Below are 17,811 nucleotides of genomic sequence, written 5' to 3'. Positions count from 1 at the left end.
CAAAGAGTTGTTCTTTCCGGGAATCGAACCAGCTGCATGTTGTGCGGCAACCATGCAGTCGTTTCAAATTCAAAGAAAGATTACTTCAGAACATTTGCAGCCTATTTAGATTATTTAACTTCAACATTTTATTCATCAATTTCCTAAAGAAGAAGAGTATGAACATCAAAATAAATAACCCGATAAAATGGAACAAAGACACCATTATTTTATAAGATCATCGTATATCTAGAGACAATCCACAAAAACTATCCATCATCTTTGAAAGCGACACCGTTCCCAAACCGGTGCGTTCACCTCAACAAATTGACAACGTATCCACACACATCAACCTGATCCAATTCTGTAACACTATATCTAAAAGGGCTTTAAATATTTCCGCTCAAGTCTTGTTGCTATACAAAACAATGTTTTTCATATATCTACTCGTACATTATTTTGTTAACCTAGTGAACTTGATACAAGTTTTTAAACTGACATGGTCACTAACACGGGAGACGGGATATTTACCATATTTATTTATTTCGATGAGATGCAACAGTGCCGAAATATCGGAAACTTACAAATACTAATAAACATGGTAAATATCCCGTCTCAAGTACTAGTGAACTTGTTAAAGAAAAATGTTTTATTTTCTTTTTATAATAACTAATATTTATTTTAATATCCGTCTTGTAGATTATTTTAAATATTACACAAGTGGTTTTTTTATTTTCTTTCGGAAACAATTATGTAGTTTTGATTTCATATATTGATTTGAAATATCCCGTGACGTCACGTTACGTTTATACATAAAAATGACGCAATTAGCGGGAGCTATCAACACCGTCCTCGTCACTGTCATCATACCTATTATTTTTTCTAATTCATGCAGTAATTATACGAGTAGCATGCTTAACGAAATTAAAATTAACTATTGGCGATTGTCGCGCCACTACTGACGCCGCTATCGCCGCGTCGTGTGTCGCGGAATGCTGCTCATGAATATGAGCCTCTAGCATGGCTTGAAACTAGTCGAGTTCCTCGTCAAAACGTTACGTGAGTAAGCCGATAACATAATAATTAATTTAGTCTGTCTCAAGAAAGTAACAATGATATTTGTTTTCTTTAAAAAAAAATACATATAAATAAATATTATTTTAACCGGTCAACTTTTTGAATATACTCATAAACTATGAACGTCTTGTGTTTGAAACAGTAATGATGATGTTAGTCAATTCTGGTGGAAAAGTACCCTTATACATAGAAAATTTCATGCGCATCTCTGAAGAAAAACAGAGGGTGACAAAAAACGTCGGCTAACTTGATCAACGCTATATTAAATTACCAAGAAGGAATAAGATTTTTGTATGAAGAGACATATCTTATTGATTTACTACTTCGTGTTTAGATAAGTTGACACACCCTGTGTGTTATTTAAAAAGTTAGCAATATTTACTAATATTAGAAATATAAAAGTATGATTGTTCGTCTTTTTTTTACGTCATCATCGAGCGTTTAAAAGCGGTTCAGTTGCTTGAGAGTTATAAATAGGCTACATTTTTCTATGAGTAGGCTACATTTTCCTAAGATCATTCAGGCTTAAGCTAAATGTGGGAGAGCCATGCTTCGGCACGAATGGACCGGCTCGACCGGAGTGATACCACGGCCTTACCGAAAACCGACGTGAAACAACGCTTGCGTTGTGTTTCGTTGTGTTAGTAAAGTTACCGGAGGCATATTTCCTCCCTTATCAAATTTCCTAATCCTCGATTTCCCAAAAACCCTAAATTCTCAACCCCCAAAAAGCCGGCAACGCCCTTGAAACGCCTCTGGTGTTTCAAGTGTCCATGGACGGCGGCGATTGCTTATCATCAGGTGATACGTCTGCTCAATAAAAAAGGCAAAACAGGCAGAGTCGCCAGTAAAAGCTAGTGTTCCTATAAATATACCTATGTGCGTGGGTGGTTACTTTATGCGTGACGTTTTTCCTAAGTGTAGGTTTTGTATTCTTTGGGGAATTAAAAGAAAGCTTCTGATGTTAAAGTTAGAGTTGTTTTTTCTTTGTTTTAAGTGGTAAACATTTTTTGGTTTACTGACTTTGTGTATAAATAAAATATCTTTTGTAGCACACTCACATATTTTCGTTTATGATGTTAACTATAACGTGTAACTGTTGTACTAGAATATCGTATAATATTTTTATTTCTTTCCGGGACCAGATCAAAAGTAAGACTTTATCGTCCCTAATATAGCCTATAATTTATTTATTTTTAACGTAATATCCATATTAATTCTTTTGATATTTTTCTTTGATAGCATTGCCAAACATAGTAGGATTCGAACTAAAGCAGATACTAAACATAACCATTCTTAGTTTTTTTTCTTTTCAACATCATTAATAGCCTCTAAGTGACCACTGCTGAGCAAAGGTTTCTTCTCGCATGGAAAAGGTTTGAACGTTAATCACCACGCTTGCTCAATGCAGGTTAGCGACTTCAAACTTTTAATTAGAAATTACAAGTCCAAGGTTTCCGTCACCATTTAACAGTGGTGTCTAAATAATTTTAGAAACTCGTAAACAGTCACATTTCTACTAGCCGTTGTTGGTTTCAAACCCGCGCCCTCTTGCATTAGAAGCGCGGAAGCAACATTTTCATATTTTTTCAACCTTTACAATAAGTATTATTTTTCTTTTAAACTAGAACTTCTAATTATAAGTCACCTGTACAGTGGCTAGCTCAAATCTCTAGAATCCAGTATTTTCTAGCTTTAGCTTCTCATACCTCTGTAATTAGTTTGAGTCCAGGGATTAAACTCCTTTAGCTTGTACTAAGAAAAATTGTACTTTAAGTAAGACATTTTACTTTAAAACATTTAGTATTTAAGAAGTTGGTTTCGATAGTTGTAGTATTTAATCAATAAGACCGTTTTATTAATTGATAATGACTGCTATGAACAAGGTTTTTAGCTTCGATCACAAAATCAGGGTCTTTTAGGTTTTTTATTTTCGGATTTGCCGTAGTAGTCGTTTTTTGAGGGGGGGGAATCATCTAATGACTGCTCTCGCCTTGGGTGAAGCGAGAGAGAGTGTCAGACACTAACTGACTAAAAACCACCTCACTCCTTCTCCTGCTTTGATCCGGAGCCTCGGTAACCTGTTAAGGTCAAAGTCAACCTTCTACCGTTGGTCATGGGCACAGAGTCTTAAATAGTCCGCAGTTGCTAAGTTCTAAACTTCTTCGCATCGCTTTTCATCCCTTCAAGAAACTCTTATTTCATAACAATAAATAATTAATTTAACATTACCCTATGCTTAGCCCAACACGCTATCTGACGTCACAGCTCACTGATTTCATGACGTCACCGATGTAATTAGCTACTGCCTCGAAGGACGCTCAACGTATTATTATAGAGATAAATAAATCGAGGTTCTATTCATAAAATATTGTTGGAATTAATCATTGCTTTGTAGGCTGGTGTAAACAAAAATAGAATGCTTTTGTTTCGTGGTTTGATTACATAAGATTCCTTTTTATTTGTACTTATTTTGGTTTTAAGTTTTGATTGGACAGTGTAAGTAATGGTCCTAATGATTGTACAGCATGTTAAACCACTACTTAAATGATCATCTTCATATTTTTTTATAATAACTATCGTGAGACATACTAAATCAACTAAAAATAACAGTTTACTTACGTAAATATACTGAGAAAAGCTCTACTAGTTTCGAATCACAGAAGGACTCTTCTACATAAGTAGCGTGGGCGGACGCGGTGACGTCGCGCAGGCTATTGAAAGAGAAACTATGTAGTAGAGCTTTTCTCAGTATATTATATTTACGTGAGTAAACCGTTATTTCTATGCTGTTTTGGTCTAGATGTGATCAATGTATATAATGTGATTAATACACCTATAACACAGGAACAAGTCTGTGTATATTAACACATTGAACGCCGTGGTGGTCACTGTTGACCGATGTTAGCGGAGGATTTGCCTTCAACAGTTTTGTATTGGCAGTCGAAGACTTAAAATAAGATAACTTCATTATTGATATTTTATACGTCAATTACAACTTCAAAGTTTGTTAAAAATCTCCATAAAGTTCAATGACCTTACTTTATTCAATGTCATACTCCTTGTTCACAGGTACTTGTGGTTTAATGGTGTGACGCGGTTCGTGTTTAGCGTCACATCTTCAAGCATCAGTGTCACGACGATTTTCAGGTATATTCCTTTTAAAGCATTATTTAAGACTTCATTAAATATTTATCTAAGAGTGATAAACTATATATTATAGATATATAACTACTGTTCATGCAGCTTATAAATCATTTTAGAGTCAGCCCCATTGGCTAATCAGGAGTGAGCCTATTACATTATATTTTGTACATAAATAAAAACTCTGCAGCCATTCTCACGTATGACTTTTCTTGTTTCTAATGACCGTGACTATTTATATTTTACTTTGAACACATTATCTACAAAACCGCCAATAATTGTTACATGCCGCATTGATGACTGAATTTGTATCTTTGATTTGTTTCATATCTTCATAATATGCAATGCCAAAGTAGAGAATGGCCGTCCGAAGAACAACAAAAGCTAAAAATATTTTCTAACACTAAACAATTCAAAACTACAATACTGTTGGAGATAGAACGCAGACATGCCTAGTGCCTAATAGAAGTAAATAGAAATACGCATAGACACATATTTGTGCTTTGACAATTATTGTAGTTTTATACTTCTTCTACGTTTGATTTTGAAAGACAGTGCAATGTCAATGTTAATTCATTCTTTAAATAAATAATATTCTATAGTTCAGAGTCCTAATCTTTTATTATTTTATCAGGTTATGGGCCCACATCGCTCCAAACTAACTTTAAATTAAACCACTTACATATTAAAAATTCAGAACACAACACACACACATGTAACCAGAGTTTTGCTAAGTAAAGACTCGAGTCTGCCAAGAAAATATCGGGCGATGGGCCAGACTGCCAGACATCTTGAAATCGCTGAAATTCAGGCGTGTCTTCATACGATAAGACGAGCACTGTCAGAATGAGCAATATTCAAAGTATTTTATATATTATACTCTATATTCTCTTGTCTAGAATGAATCTTTTCTAGACTCTAAGTAGGTTTTAGGTATTTTCTGGGAATTTTTGCTAGAATCACATAAGAGTGATATTGCCTTGTAGCTAGAATATAAATCAGATCTTTTTTGTAAGAAAGTATTTTTGTTTGTTTAGCCTGAATACATCTTTATTTACCTATAAACTTATAACGTACACCTCTATTCTAGCGATTGTCATAAGAACCGATTAACTGACTACACATTTGAAAGAGGCTGAGCAACAGTGTTGTCTGATAAACCTGATCTTTTAGAATTGCAATATGCAACCCATGGTGCCTATAAAGCATGGTGATTGAAATGGCAAAACTTCTTATGTCTAGGAAGCTTTTCTTTTGAGGGAGGAAAATCATCCAATGACTTCTTCCGCTTTAGGCAAGAAGAAGGCAAAAGAGGGGTGTCAGACTCTTACTGACTAAAAAACTACGTTCCTAATCTTGCTTTTTGTGCCGGAGTTCCAGTCGAGGAGGCCTTTTATCCCAAGTCCACCAGTGTATCGTCACTTAATGTTGATGATAAAAAGCATTCACTCTCTTTTGTTTTTTTTTTTTTCCTAAAAGGTTCACGTTTTGAGTTAAACTCAAAGCACCATACCAGGAATAGATACTTCTGAAATGTCAACAAATAAAGAAATAGTAATAATCTGTCAATCTGTCCGTCAGTGAAGCTAGGTACTAGTTACAAAGTGTAACTTCGAATGGAGAAGAACAAGCGAGACATTCTATAGAAGAACGAGCAAGAAACTTCATGACTGACACAACCTGAAGAAGAATTACCAAACTACCCAAGTATCTTGTGTCAAGGACAACGAAAACAGCAGTTTTCTCACTACATTTATTTATCTATACGCCAACCCCATGGGAGAAGGGCCGAGAATTCCAATTCCAATCTATAAATTGAGAAAGAAAAAAAATCCAATTAGTTTTGTTTATCCGCTCTGTAAATCGAACTTGTGTCATCTCGATTTAAGTGCGGGTTTGACTCTTGTGCCCTGTCAAGCGTAAGACTAATTTTCTTTTGGTAAAAGTGAGTCTTGACCAAAGGTACTTGAGATCAAAGAAATCATGTTTCTGGAATGATTAATTCGAGTTACTAAGTCGGATCTTGAATTTGTCTTGTATATGTTGGAATTAAGACTTGTATAAATATATACATAATATGAAGAGCAAAGAATCTCATATAAATGTAGATGAGCAGATTAATCATTCTCCTTAAAAAACTAACAAAAAATTAGGGTCTGAAAATATTATTTATGGCTTTGAAACCTAGGGTACTTTTCCACCAGAAATGCTATGTAGCTAAGCTGTGAAATTATGTGACCGTTTCACTGATATACTAAGATATGTAGCTGTGCGTGTGAGATGTGCTGTGAAGATGCGCCGCCGCAAAGTAACCTCTGAAGGTATTACAGCTACATCATTTAGACCATCTATAGCGCACATTCACAGCACGCATCTTTCCATAATAAAAAAACATACCTTAGTTGATCCCGTTTCCGCCAGTGCTAAACTACACTACTATGTGTACCAATTAAAATGATTGATGGAAGCTAAACGCATCTACAGAAATATAGCACATCTCTGGTGGAAAACCACCCTTATTGATGGGATTTTTGAGACTAATCTAGAATTATTAAACTAAGTACCCACTGAGTTATAAAACAAAATAATTTAAAAATAGTTCGTTGAAATGAAAGTAAGTGAATTTTTCATATTTACTAAAGAATTTTAGATTTTATTCATAGTATTCTTTTCTAAAGCACATTTATTGTTGCAAATGATAGCATTCCGATAGTTTGAACACTAACACACACAACCAAGGTAAAACTATACGTAACTGCAATTCGGTAGAAAGACTCAAAGAGTGTGTAAACCACTTAACGAGTAAACTAGAACAATCTATCTAGCAATTTGTACGACAGCCAACTATTCGCAACTCAACGCCATATTAAGTCCAATCGTTCCAAACACCTGCAACCCACCAATCAAAATAACACTTTATCCCCAACAAAACAAAGTCTATAATTCCATTCACCATCTAAATGTCACCATGTCAGCAATGCTGATCGTGATTGATGTATAGCCAAAACTGACCGTTCTCACGTCGCAATAAGTGTCAAAATCCTTTGCCCATATGATAGGGTAGGACATGTTATTTGTGTGAACAACCTGTGAAGTAATTAATTGTATCTAATCACCTTCTGAGCGTTAATTTGAAGACTAATGTTCGTGATTTATTATATTATATATTATTATTATATAATATCTATGTCTGGTTATTATGAGATTTATATTAATTATGATTAAGTTGTACGATTATTATATAATTATCTAGAGTAATTACGCAGTGGACGGAAAGGGTTCGTGCCCACATAAATATTACTTACACGGTCTTATGAGCTTCGCATTATTTTTATTAGAGGTCTTTGTGACTATGTTCTAACATGACAGCGGCAATTAATTTCAATATCGCACGCTACTAAGTTTTGGGTACGATAACTACTAATAGTTATGTTTTATTATAAGAATTTTTTTAGAGATTACACATTACGCTTTTTTAGAGAGGATTTGTCAAAATTCATAGACAATCAATTGTGAATAGTATTCTTGCTTTCCCAAATTGTGATAGAGCTAAATGTTGTACAAAGTAAAATGGTTTATTCCAATTAAACCATAAACAGATACTTTTGAAATGTCAACAAATATAAAGAAATAAATAATAGTATGTGAAGCTAGGTGCGTTATAAATTCGTAGACCATATATACTGTTTAGACCATTAGTAGTTTTTTTAAGTTATTGTGATTTTAACGTCACTGAACAATGTTATTCCGTACTTAGCAATAACTGCTAAGTACAATAGGAATATTTTAAGTAACTAAACGTCACTGAGTGCGACAGTAAGAGACAAAGTCCTTAATTAAACAAAAAATATCAAGAACGAGCAAAAAATTAAAGAATCTACTCTATAGACAGTTCTGATACCGCTATGACGTAGGTATACTAAACATAAAACTACCCAATAGCATCACAAACCTACAACTGAAATCCAGAAACGTACACCCCTACATAAAGACATAAACATAAGTAGGTACAACCCTACTGACCCTTTACAGCAGAGGTTCTCAACCTTTCCCTAGCAAAGGACCGCTTTTATATCATTTTTGTTAGGTTAGGGACCACCACAGAAATATTAAAAACTATTTTATCTATGGAAACTACTATTACTATTACTTTTTTCATTTGGTACTTGGTCCAACACAAGTTTTTCTCCAGAGTCGAGAGGTTCGTTCTCAGAAAAATAGTGACATTTTGATTATTGAAATCAGTTGATCTTCTCAGTTGTGATATATATCTTACTTAAGCTTTAATCGTGGTATTTTTATTAGGTGCTGGCTTGTGTATCTTTCTAATTTCACAGTCCACTATATTTTCTACAGACCATTGGTAGGCAACGGACCACCGCTTGAGAACCACTGGTTTTCAGTAACCCCGTCATGGTAATTTATTCTTATTGTGATTGTTATCAAAACTAATTAATTGCAAGCAAGATCTGGACATTAATATCAAGCTTGTGTTTTGTAGGAGGAGGGACCAGCAGTTATGGTAATAGGTTTAATAAGAGAATTTAATTTTATTTTTTTTTAACGTCGCTACATACCAGGATTTTCTCCTGTGTCTTGGGTACGTTTACAAACATACAAATTCACATACGCAAGACTCTTAGACCCGAAACAACAATTTGTGGATGTTTCAAGATGTTGTATGTTGTTTCGGGTCTGGGTGTCATGTGTATGTGACACATAAAACCCAGACCCGAAAGAACAATTTGTGTATCACGCAAAGAGTTGCCCCATGCAGCAGCCGGTTGTCCAGCTACCGCGCCAACCGTTCTGTCAAATACTGTTGGTGTTAAAGTTCAAGATTTAGTAAGTTTTATAATATATCTCAATGATATAAATAAACGATTTTAAAAGGCAGAAAGTTTTAAATGAAAGGCCCACAAACATTACTAATGATTTAAATTAACAAGCACTTGGTGAGAGGTGATAGGAAAAGAAGGTTCCTTACCTATGTGATAGGTAGATTTCAATCGTAGGCAAGGAGTGTGTGGTTTTATAACCTACTGTCTGACGCACATCGTAAGACAAAAGGTACATGAGGATTTCCATAGGTTAAAAAAGGTAGATTTGAAACTTAGGATTTTTTTCAACCACTTTATAACGACATTAATAAAATAGAAGCTTCAGAAAAAAAATCATAACAAAAACTTTTTCAATCAATTTAAATTGACGAAAAACTAACTTTGGCCAATTAAAATTTACAATACGGTAGACCTTGCTTTGGCTCTGTCTGGAAAACGAGTCAATATTCCATTAGCTGCCTCGAATGACTGCAAGCCAATCTCGACAGTAGTTGCTATCGAAATTGTCTCTTTTTTCACCCCCTATAACGGACCGGCGAAATTGCTTGCTTACTTGATTCGTTTGTAATGTCCTATTTCTATGCAAAAATTTGATTTTCTTCATATTTTTGATAGCATACCTTAACTACTGTGATATCATCAAGTGATCATGTGTACAGCTGTTAAACAAAAGGTCTAGTTCGATCCGAAACTTGAACTTTGGATGTAATCATGATTCGGAATTTTCCGTAACAATAAATAACATGAAAACTAGGATTATAATAATGGTCATCACAGTAGGGAGCCACTAAATACAGATCGCTTCTAATCGACCAAACTAAAAATCAGGCAAGCGGCATTATTTCAGTGGTCGTTTTGCAGTTGATATTTCTAAGTTTATGTGCTCCATCCTCGGCCACATCTTCGCTTCGCCGTCCTGGCAGTAAGCGGGTTGGTGGCCAAACGCAGACTTATAACGTAAAAAAATAAGATATGATGATGACGATGATGTGCTTTTGCCAATTATAATATAATGTATGTCCTGCCTTACCGTTGTCAACAATCTCTCACTCTCTCCAACAAACAACAGAAATACCTAGAAAAATCTACGTCAAAATATTATGTATTTACATCGCGTGTTTCGTTCCCCTACCGTGCTAGCGGTTATTTCAAATAATCGGTAACGGTATGCAATATTCTTGCCGCGGTTGAAATTGCTCGATTGAGAATCGAATTGCATTGCAAATGTGCAACATAATGTCCAATACATTGGAACGACATAGTCGTATAAGGTTGGGGTAAATATTTTGACTATTCTGAATACGATAACAACTAACGCCTTTTACAGGTAAACAACCTTTTATTTACCTTTACTTTTAAATACTTAAAGAGACCTTCTACTTTCTTGGAGAATGCCCACTCATTTATAAGGTGTTCTAAAATTATCTGCCACGGCTTTAGTGGTAGGTAATGTTTGTGTTTGAAGATTACGATAGTTTTGATTTGATTATTGATTTTCTAATAATTTTTCTTTTCATACAAAACAATCTACGTGTGCGTTTGTTATGAAAGAGTCATCTCTTTCACTGTTTCTGTCGTTTGGTCAATGTTCTGTTCAATAACTGCATTTTGGTTCACAAATACGCACTATGCGTCGCCTCGTCAATTAAAACTATTGCTATCAATTGTTTTCAGAGAAGTCAATGCTTATTTAACTTCTTTATGTTCTCAAATTGAATTAACTGGTTCGGGGTACGAAATTTCTTCACTATTGTAATCTCCAAACACAACACTACCTATCATTAAAGCCGTGGCAGATAATTTTAGAACACCTTTTATACATAAAGCTCTTGTTTAGTCTTACTCTTTACCACAGAGTTTATTACTTTGTCTAAACTAGGTTCTGTAAATTGTATGTCAGTTTTGCCTACATGAAAGTAAATGTTACTCCAGTTTTGGAACAAACCTTACAAGCACAAACCTCTATATGGTATTTAACAACAATTCGTTTCAAAGTCACATTAATACGTATCACTTTGAACGCAAAATTAGCGTACATTGAACCATTGATATACCAAATTCGAATAACCGTTTTCAACTCTATCTCAAAAGTAACAAAGACGAAATTTGTATACACTAATATTAAATTTGACACTTGATAGAAGTTCAGTGTCTCATATTTCTTCCATATAAGGTTCCTAATATGAGCTCAAGGGTCAAGAACCTTGATGTCCGTCAACCGTCATTTAGGCTGTCTTTATGTCCGGTCTTAGGGCGATAAAATGGAACTGCCGACGCTTAGTAACTTAGTCTTTAGGTTTAATGATGCACTTCATTCGTTTAGTGGCTCTCTGTGAGGTTAAGGTCATTTGGAGATTAACTGATGGCTACTACTATAGTAAAAGGGCCATGATTTGCTTCTATTGTCTACATGTAAAGCCTTGGAAATCCTCTTCATCATTTTCTTACTTATATTATAAATGTGAGTTTGTGTGTTTGTATGTTTGTTACTCAATCACGTCAAAATAACTGAAGGGATCGGGATGAAATTTAGAACAGAGGTAGATTATGTTCACTTTTTTTTTCTTAATCTTATTTTTTTTAGGGCTTTTTTCCTAATAGGCACATGACAGCCCCATTGTATGAGAATAACATATAAGGACACGTTTTATCTCACAAGAATGTCGGCGAAACCGCTAGCACAAGCTAATTACGTTATTTTAAAAGTTCAGTTTCCATAATTCTCCATTTTATAAATGATTCCTTATACTACAAAACTACAAAAACAATTCATCTTAATTTATGAAACAGATAGTGAAAAAAATCAAATTTTGTCTCGTTTACTATTAATGAGATATCAGCGGTTATACCTACTACTACAGATAATATCCTTGAAAAGAGTCCTTATTTGACAGTCCTAAATAAAGGCAGGTGAAGAGGTACTCTGAGAAAGGAAGTCAATAGAGTATAAAAGGATCTTTGAAGAAACGTGAAAAATTAAAAAAATGATCCTAAAGAAAATCCTTGAATGAACAATATACACCTTTATCTCCCCACAAGCACCCCTCAAAAAATGGCAGGTCATTTCGACAACAAAACAAATGAATTACAACTTTTTATTATTATATTTTATGATATAATGCGAAACACATTTTCTACCGTCCTTTCACGGGCTGACCATAATCCTATCATTAAAGGAGTACAATGGATCGCTGAGGACATTATGCAGTCCTTTTAGACTGTGTCCATTTGCCATAAGAGTCAGTTCATACTGAGAAGCGATGCTATGCGACGCGATGATACTCGAAGAGGCATGTGAAGCGGCCGCCGCGCGCTGCACTGCATAAATTGTGTATCTAAAACATTAACATCTTATAAGCACCCATTGCTCTATAATGCTTCTTAAACAGAGTAGGAAGGAGCATTGTAGCGACACATGACAAGTGAAAGATGACAGAAGTCGCACTTAGTTGATCAAATCAACGGATAACGTCATAAAATCCTATATCGCATATGTGAAGTTTACATGCGAATAAACATGGATAGAAAATCCCAACGAACAACGAACAGTATGATCACCTCGCTTGGTCCGAGGTTCCTCCTTTTCTTAGGGAACTTCACTCACCGTTCCCCATTACACGCTTGCAAAGAATTGACGATTTCATACTTTTAATTAAAAATTACCGTGTAGAAACTATAGTTGTATTTTGACCCGCTCTTTTAAGTAGCATTGCATCGCATCGCGTCTCAGTGTAAGCTGACCCTAAAAGCCACCTTTTACACACAACGAGACATTATTTAAATCCTTGGGAATATAAAAGACGGGCGGTGTATCCAAATAAGGAGCGGTCAAGTGTGAACGCCCTTTATTGTGGAAGGTTCCGCACAAAAGATTACACGCTTCATTTGCCACCAGTGGCAGTTGATAATTAGGTGCTTTTGTTTATATTGTTATTGTTTGGAGGGTATTCTTGAGAATTTAAAGTCAAATAATTCTTCTATTTAATCTTGATTTTGGTCTTGGTGACATGGGTTTTTACAGTATACATTAATTATTTTGTCTGAAATTTATTTTTGTTTGTCATTTTGTAGACGTTGAAGAAAATTGAATCTAACAACATTTAATTTAACAATTTTAACCCTAATTCTGACTCGATATCAAGTCGATTTCTGTATTTAGTTTTTATCATGTCCAAGTGTTTCACCCGGATGGCCCACTCTCATATTAACTACCATTACGTAAATCTTGTTGCGAACCCCCTGTCGTCGAATACCCCTAGTGGTTCGCGTACCCCATTTAAGAAACCCTGGTCTAGACAAAACATAAAGAACCCTCAAAACCTAACACAAAACAAGGAACAAAATAAATTTAATTACACCATCTGACCTCTTCAAGTTTTGCCCAAAAACTACTAAAAGTAAAACAATTACGGTGTTCCCAATTCAGTACCTTTGCTAGCCACTTTCTAAGTCCCAAGAAAGGAGGTTTTATTACACGTTATTAGCCTTTTATCGTTCAAACTGAGAGCATTTAAACCTTTCTGTGTTCTGTATATACGCTATACGGGCTATAAATCCATGCGGGTTTTTTGAGGATTGACGAGTTTTGTCTTTGATAATGTAAGGTTTAGGATGTCGTTTGCTACAAAAGTAAGTAGAGGTATTAATATCGACAAGGCATTTTGTCTTTTTATTATGTTTTTTTCAGCATGCATCTTTCCATATAAAAAATATAGCGTAACTGAGTCCGTTTCCACGCTAAGCTATTTCTGCCAATGAAAAAGATTGGTGGAAGCCAAATGCATCCACAGCAACGTAGCATAGCACATCTCTGGTGGAAAAGCACCATTAATCGGCTCATACAACACCCACAGAAAATGTGCAAATGGTGAAAAAAATATATTCCGCATAGCCCAAAACACGACACGGCCTCCTATAAAAGTAGGTACTCCTATAGGTATGTATAAAAACAAAAACGGATTAAAAAAAAAGAACTCGCAACAAAACGACATTACGTCACAACTGATTGAGTTACCATCCTCCTTAGTCCTAAGCAAATAAGAAAAATCGACTTCAAACATAAAAAGCCTTCGAATATCGAAATCTAAGGGATAAGACATTTCGCGAGTCTTCTTTATCGAAATAGCTGACAGCGAAACAATAGGGACGTCATACCCAATCAGCTTTCAGTACAATTTGTACGGGCCAATGGAGAGGCGCCACGTCATCGGAACGTGTTGGCATGGGAGCGTTGTAACGGACTTTTTTTTTGGTAGTTGTCGGATTTGTTGCTGTATTTATTCTTATACGAGTTATGACAACGTATTCGTGATATTATTTATTATCTTCTCTATTTTTGTTCTATTTACCTATGGATTATAGGATTCGATTTCTGTGTGGGATTGTTTGGCATTTAATCTAGGTTATTATTTACCTAGATTTTTATATGAGGTAATCCGGCAAATAAGCAGACGGATCACCTGATGGGAAGCAATTGGTGCTGCCAATGGATACCAAAAACACCAGAGGTGCTACAAGTACGTTGTCGGGTTTTTGGGGATTAGTTAACAAGACTTTTTTCGACCACACGACAGATAAGGCAATTAACTCTGGTTATTTAACTCAATACCTAGCTATTGTTTTCGGTTCGACAAAATCGTTACTAAGGAATAGTTTAAGAAATCATTTCATGTCTCTGAGTACGAAACTTAATTTTTTCTTATAAAAAAACATCACAATCTCTCAGAAAAGCGAATAAAAACGTATCAAGTTGCATGTTTCTCTAACTAATTCCAAGATTTTCCTCCTGATTCTTAAATTGAAGAGTTTTTCTTTTTCCACACAGAAACTGGATAAAATGACTTAATTAAACTTTTCCCTTTTAAAAACGGAATTGATGTCGAAACTTTTTTTGTAACGTTTTGATAAAATAGACATCGATGTATCCACGGATCAGCTGGCGATCTTTTCTGTTGCTAAGCAAAAAAGAAGGCTGAGTTGAGGATTATAAAGTTGTAATTCGTGTGATCGTTAGCTAATCCTGAATGTTAATTAGGATGAGATGGTATTAAAAGTATAAAAAGTACTAAAGTAAATAATATTTAATGATGTTTTGTTTTTTGTAATTTTTTTTACGGTATAAGCCGGTAAACGAACAGACGGATCACCTGATGGTAATGGCAATCGCCGCCGCCCATGGACACTTGGAATTTAAGGGTTGTTGGAGAATCGCGGATTGGGATGATTGGAAATAGTACTCCTTTTTGGGCCTCCGGTAACCTCACTCACACAACACAGTTGTTTTTTCACGTCGGTTTTCGGTGAGACCGTGGTCTCACTCCGATCGAGCCGGCCCATTCGTGCCGAAGCATAATAAGCGTAGCTCTCCCACACTTAAAATAATGAATGAATAAAAGACAAGTTTCATTTTGGGCATCTGGAGTTAGACAGATTCAACAATCACATTTCTGTAACTAAGTATCCAAAGAAAATTTGGAAAAGAAAATTTCATGTGAAAGTATCACATGAAATTTTCTTTCACGCCACCAAAGTAAATACGACAAAAATGGAAAACATAAAACAAATTATCTTTAAAACAACATTAACGCAGAGCTTCCTCGCGTACGCAATTATAACATTTCATAATGCGTGGCTTAGTACCAAACGACGGGTACCATATTAACACTTTCACGGCTTAATTAAATGCAAATTATATGTGGTCTACTTTACGTATATATTTTGGTAGGAAATCTTATTACTTTGAGTTCTAAATGGTTTCACAACTCTTTTTGAAGAAGTCTTTATGTGTTTTTAAAAGATTTTTTGTATTAAGTGTAAATGTGACTGTACAAGAACGTGTTCTGTGTGTGTGTGTTGTTGTGTTTGCTTCAGTAGCAAAATTTCACAAATGATGATTTTGAAAATCAAAAGGGACAGAAATTTTGTATAGCATGAATGAGCATTTTTTTTACACTGAGTACTATTTTATTACGTAAAAATGCTAATTTTAACTTGTAATCACCATCTGTACCCTTAGTACGAGTTTACTTTACATTTAAAGTAATCGAAACGAAAGCGCTCTGATTGGCTGTCACAAATGAACAAACCAATCAGAACGCGCTCTCGTTTCATTTTCATTCAACGTAAAACAAACTAGTACTAAGAGTACAGATTACCCATTATACTAACAACATTGACCCACCAATCTACCAACCAAAAGAAAATTAACACAAATCCCGACCACAAACTCATAAAAATTCAACGAAAATCGATAATAATAGTAATAGCCTGAGAACGTAAAAGAAATAACTTGACATTAGAAGGTCATCCTGAACCGATCAAATCTATACTCGACGAATCATAATGTAGAACTAACTGTTGGTCCAACCTCGGGCCAGTAATTTGGAATCCAATTCGTGTAAGTGACTACAAATTAGCCCAATCGATCGTTTGGGTATAACTGAACGTTTTGGTACTCATAACGTTATGCCTTTTAATTTTCTGGGATCAGTTTTAATCAGTTACGAGTAGTGTGTGATTGAGGTTTACCTATTAACAATTCTAGATTCCATAAAATAAAAAAATATTTGATCCAAATGGTCAAAATGGTGGAGAAACGAAAATTATATTTGACTAGATTCTGTCAGCGGCTACGCCAGTGTTTCCGTGTGATGAATAGAATCCTATCGCCCAAGTCAGCTGATACCCTGTCTGTATAACGAAAGTTATCAAAATCCGTTCAGTAATTTCAGCGTGATTGACGGACAAACATCCAAACAAACTTTCACATCTATACATATAATAAAATCGTAGAAAAGTGCTGTCTGTACATTGAAAATAAAAATAAAAAAAATAGCAGGGGTTATTGTTATGTCGATGTCGAACCCAAAAATGTAATTAACTTTTTTTTTGTCTGTTTGTCTGTTTGTCTGTTTGTCTGTTTGTCTGTTTGTCTGTTTGTCTGTTTGTCTGTTTGTCTGTTCGTCTGTGCGCGCTAATCTCAGAAACGGCTGATCCGAGTTGGATGCGGTTTTCACGAATATATTGTGGGATGCTTAAATTTACATTTAGTGTTTGTTTCATGTCAATCGGTTCATAAATAAAAAAGTTATGTCAAATTAAAGAATCACGTCGAACATTCTATGCTTATACCATTAATCTCCGCAACTATTTGACGGATTTGGTTGAAAGGTCATTGGGCGGAATCCGACCCGGTCGCGGACACGAATGAAAATGATATCAAATGAAAGAGTATCAATTTATTTAACATTAGGTATGATTATTATTTTTTTAATCCATGGGACAAAAAAGTTAGAACCAAAAATAGACGAAATTAAGTCGCAACTTTGACATACTTCCCAAATCGATTAATGAAGCTGAAAATTGGCATAAATGTTAACTACATGATTATAAACAAAATGTCAAAAATCCCCATCGATTCGACTTTTAACAAATGAAATATTCAAGGTCAAAAGGTCAAAATTACGGTTTTTTCTATTTTTCTCGAAAAGGGCAAGTTTTATCGTACAAATATGTTCAACAGAGTTGTAGATCATATATTTTTCTACAAAAATGGTTTATCACTTTTACCCTTACGACTTTCTATTCGTGAGATATCGCGGTTTTAATGAAATAAAACGTATTTTATATATGTAATACTCGCGGGGTTTTACTGCTGCTCGGCTGCTATTAATTGTAGGTAGCATGATGTTTTATAGCTTATAGCATAATTCGATAAATGGACTAATTAACAAAAAAAACAATTCGATTCGGACTACTAGTTCTGGAGATT

At 34.9% G+C, this 17,811-nt stretch overlaps 1 protein-coding gene across 3 annotated transcripts in view; it reads left to right on the top strand.

The window, feature by feature from the left end:
- LOC118270565 (octopamine receptor Oamb) overlaps positions 1-17,811 on the top strand; it is a 178,178-nt gene that overhangs the window by 52,631 nt on the left and 107,736 nt on the right. For all 3 annotated transcript variants that reach the window (XM_035586186.2, XM_035586185.2, XM_050698172.1), the window contains exon 2: positions 4,129-4,206. The gene's annotated coding sequence lies outside the window, so the exon portion shown is untranslated. The remainder of the gene's footprint in view (positions 1-4,128; positions 4,207-17,811) is intronic.

This window comes from Spodoptera frugiperda, chromosome 13 (genome assembly GCF_023101765.2).
Source record: "Spodoptera frugiperda isolate SF20-4 chromosome 13, AGI-APGP_CSIRO_Sfru_2.0, whole genome shotgun sequence".
Taxonomy (NCBI): Eukaryota; Metazoa; Arthropoda; class Insecta; order Lepidoptera; family Noctuidae; genus Spodoptera; species Spodoptera frugiperda.
The sequence above is the reverse complement of the archived record's forward strand: the minus strand, read 5'-3'. Positions and strand labels throughout refer to the sequence as shown.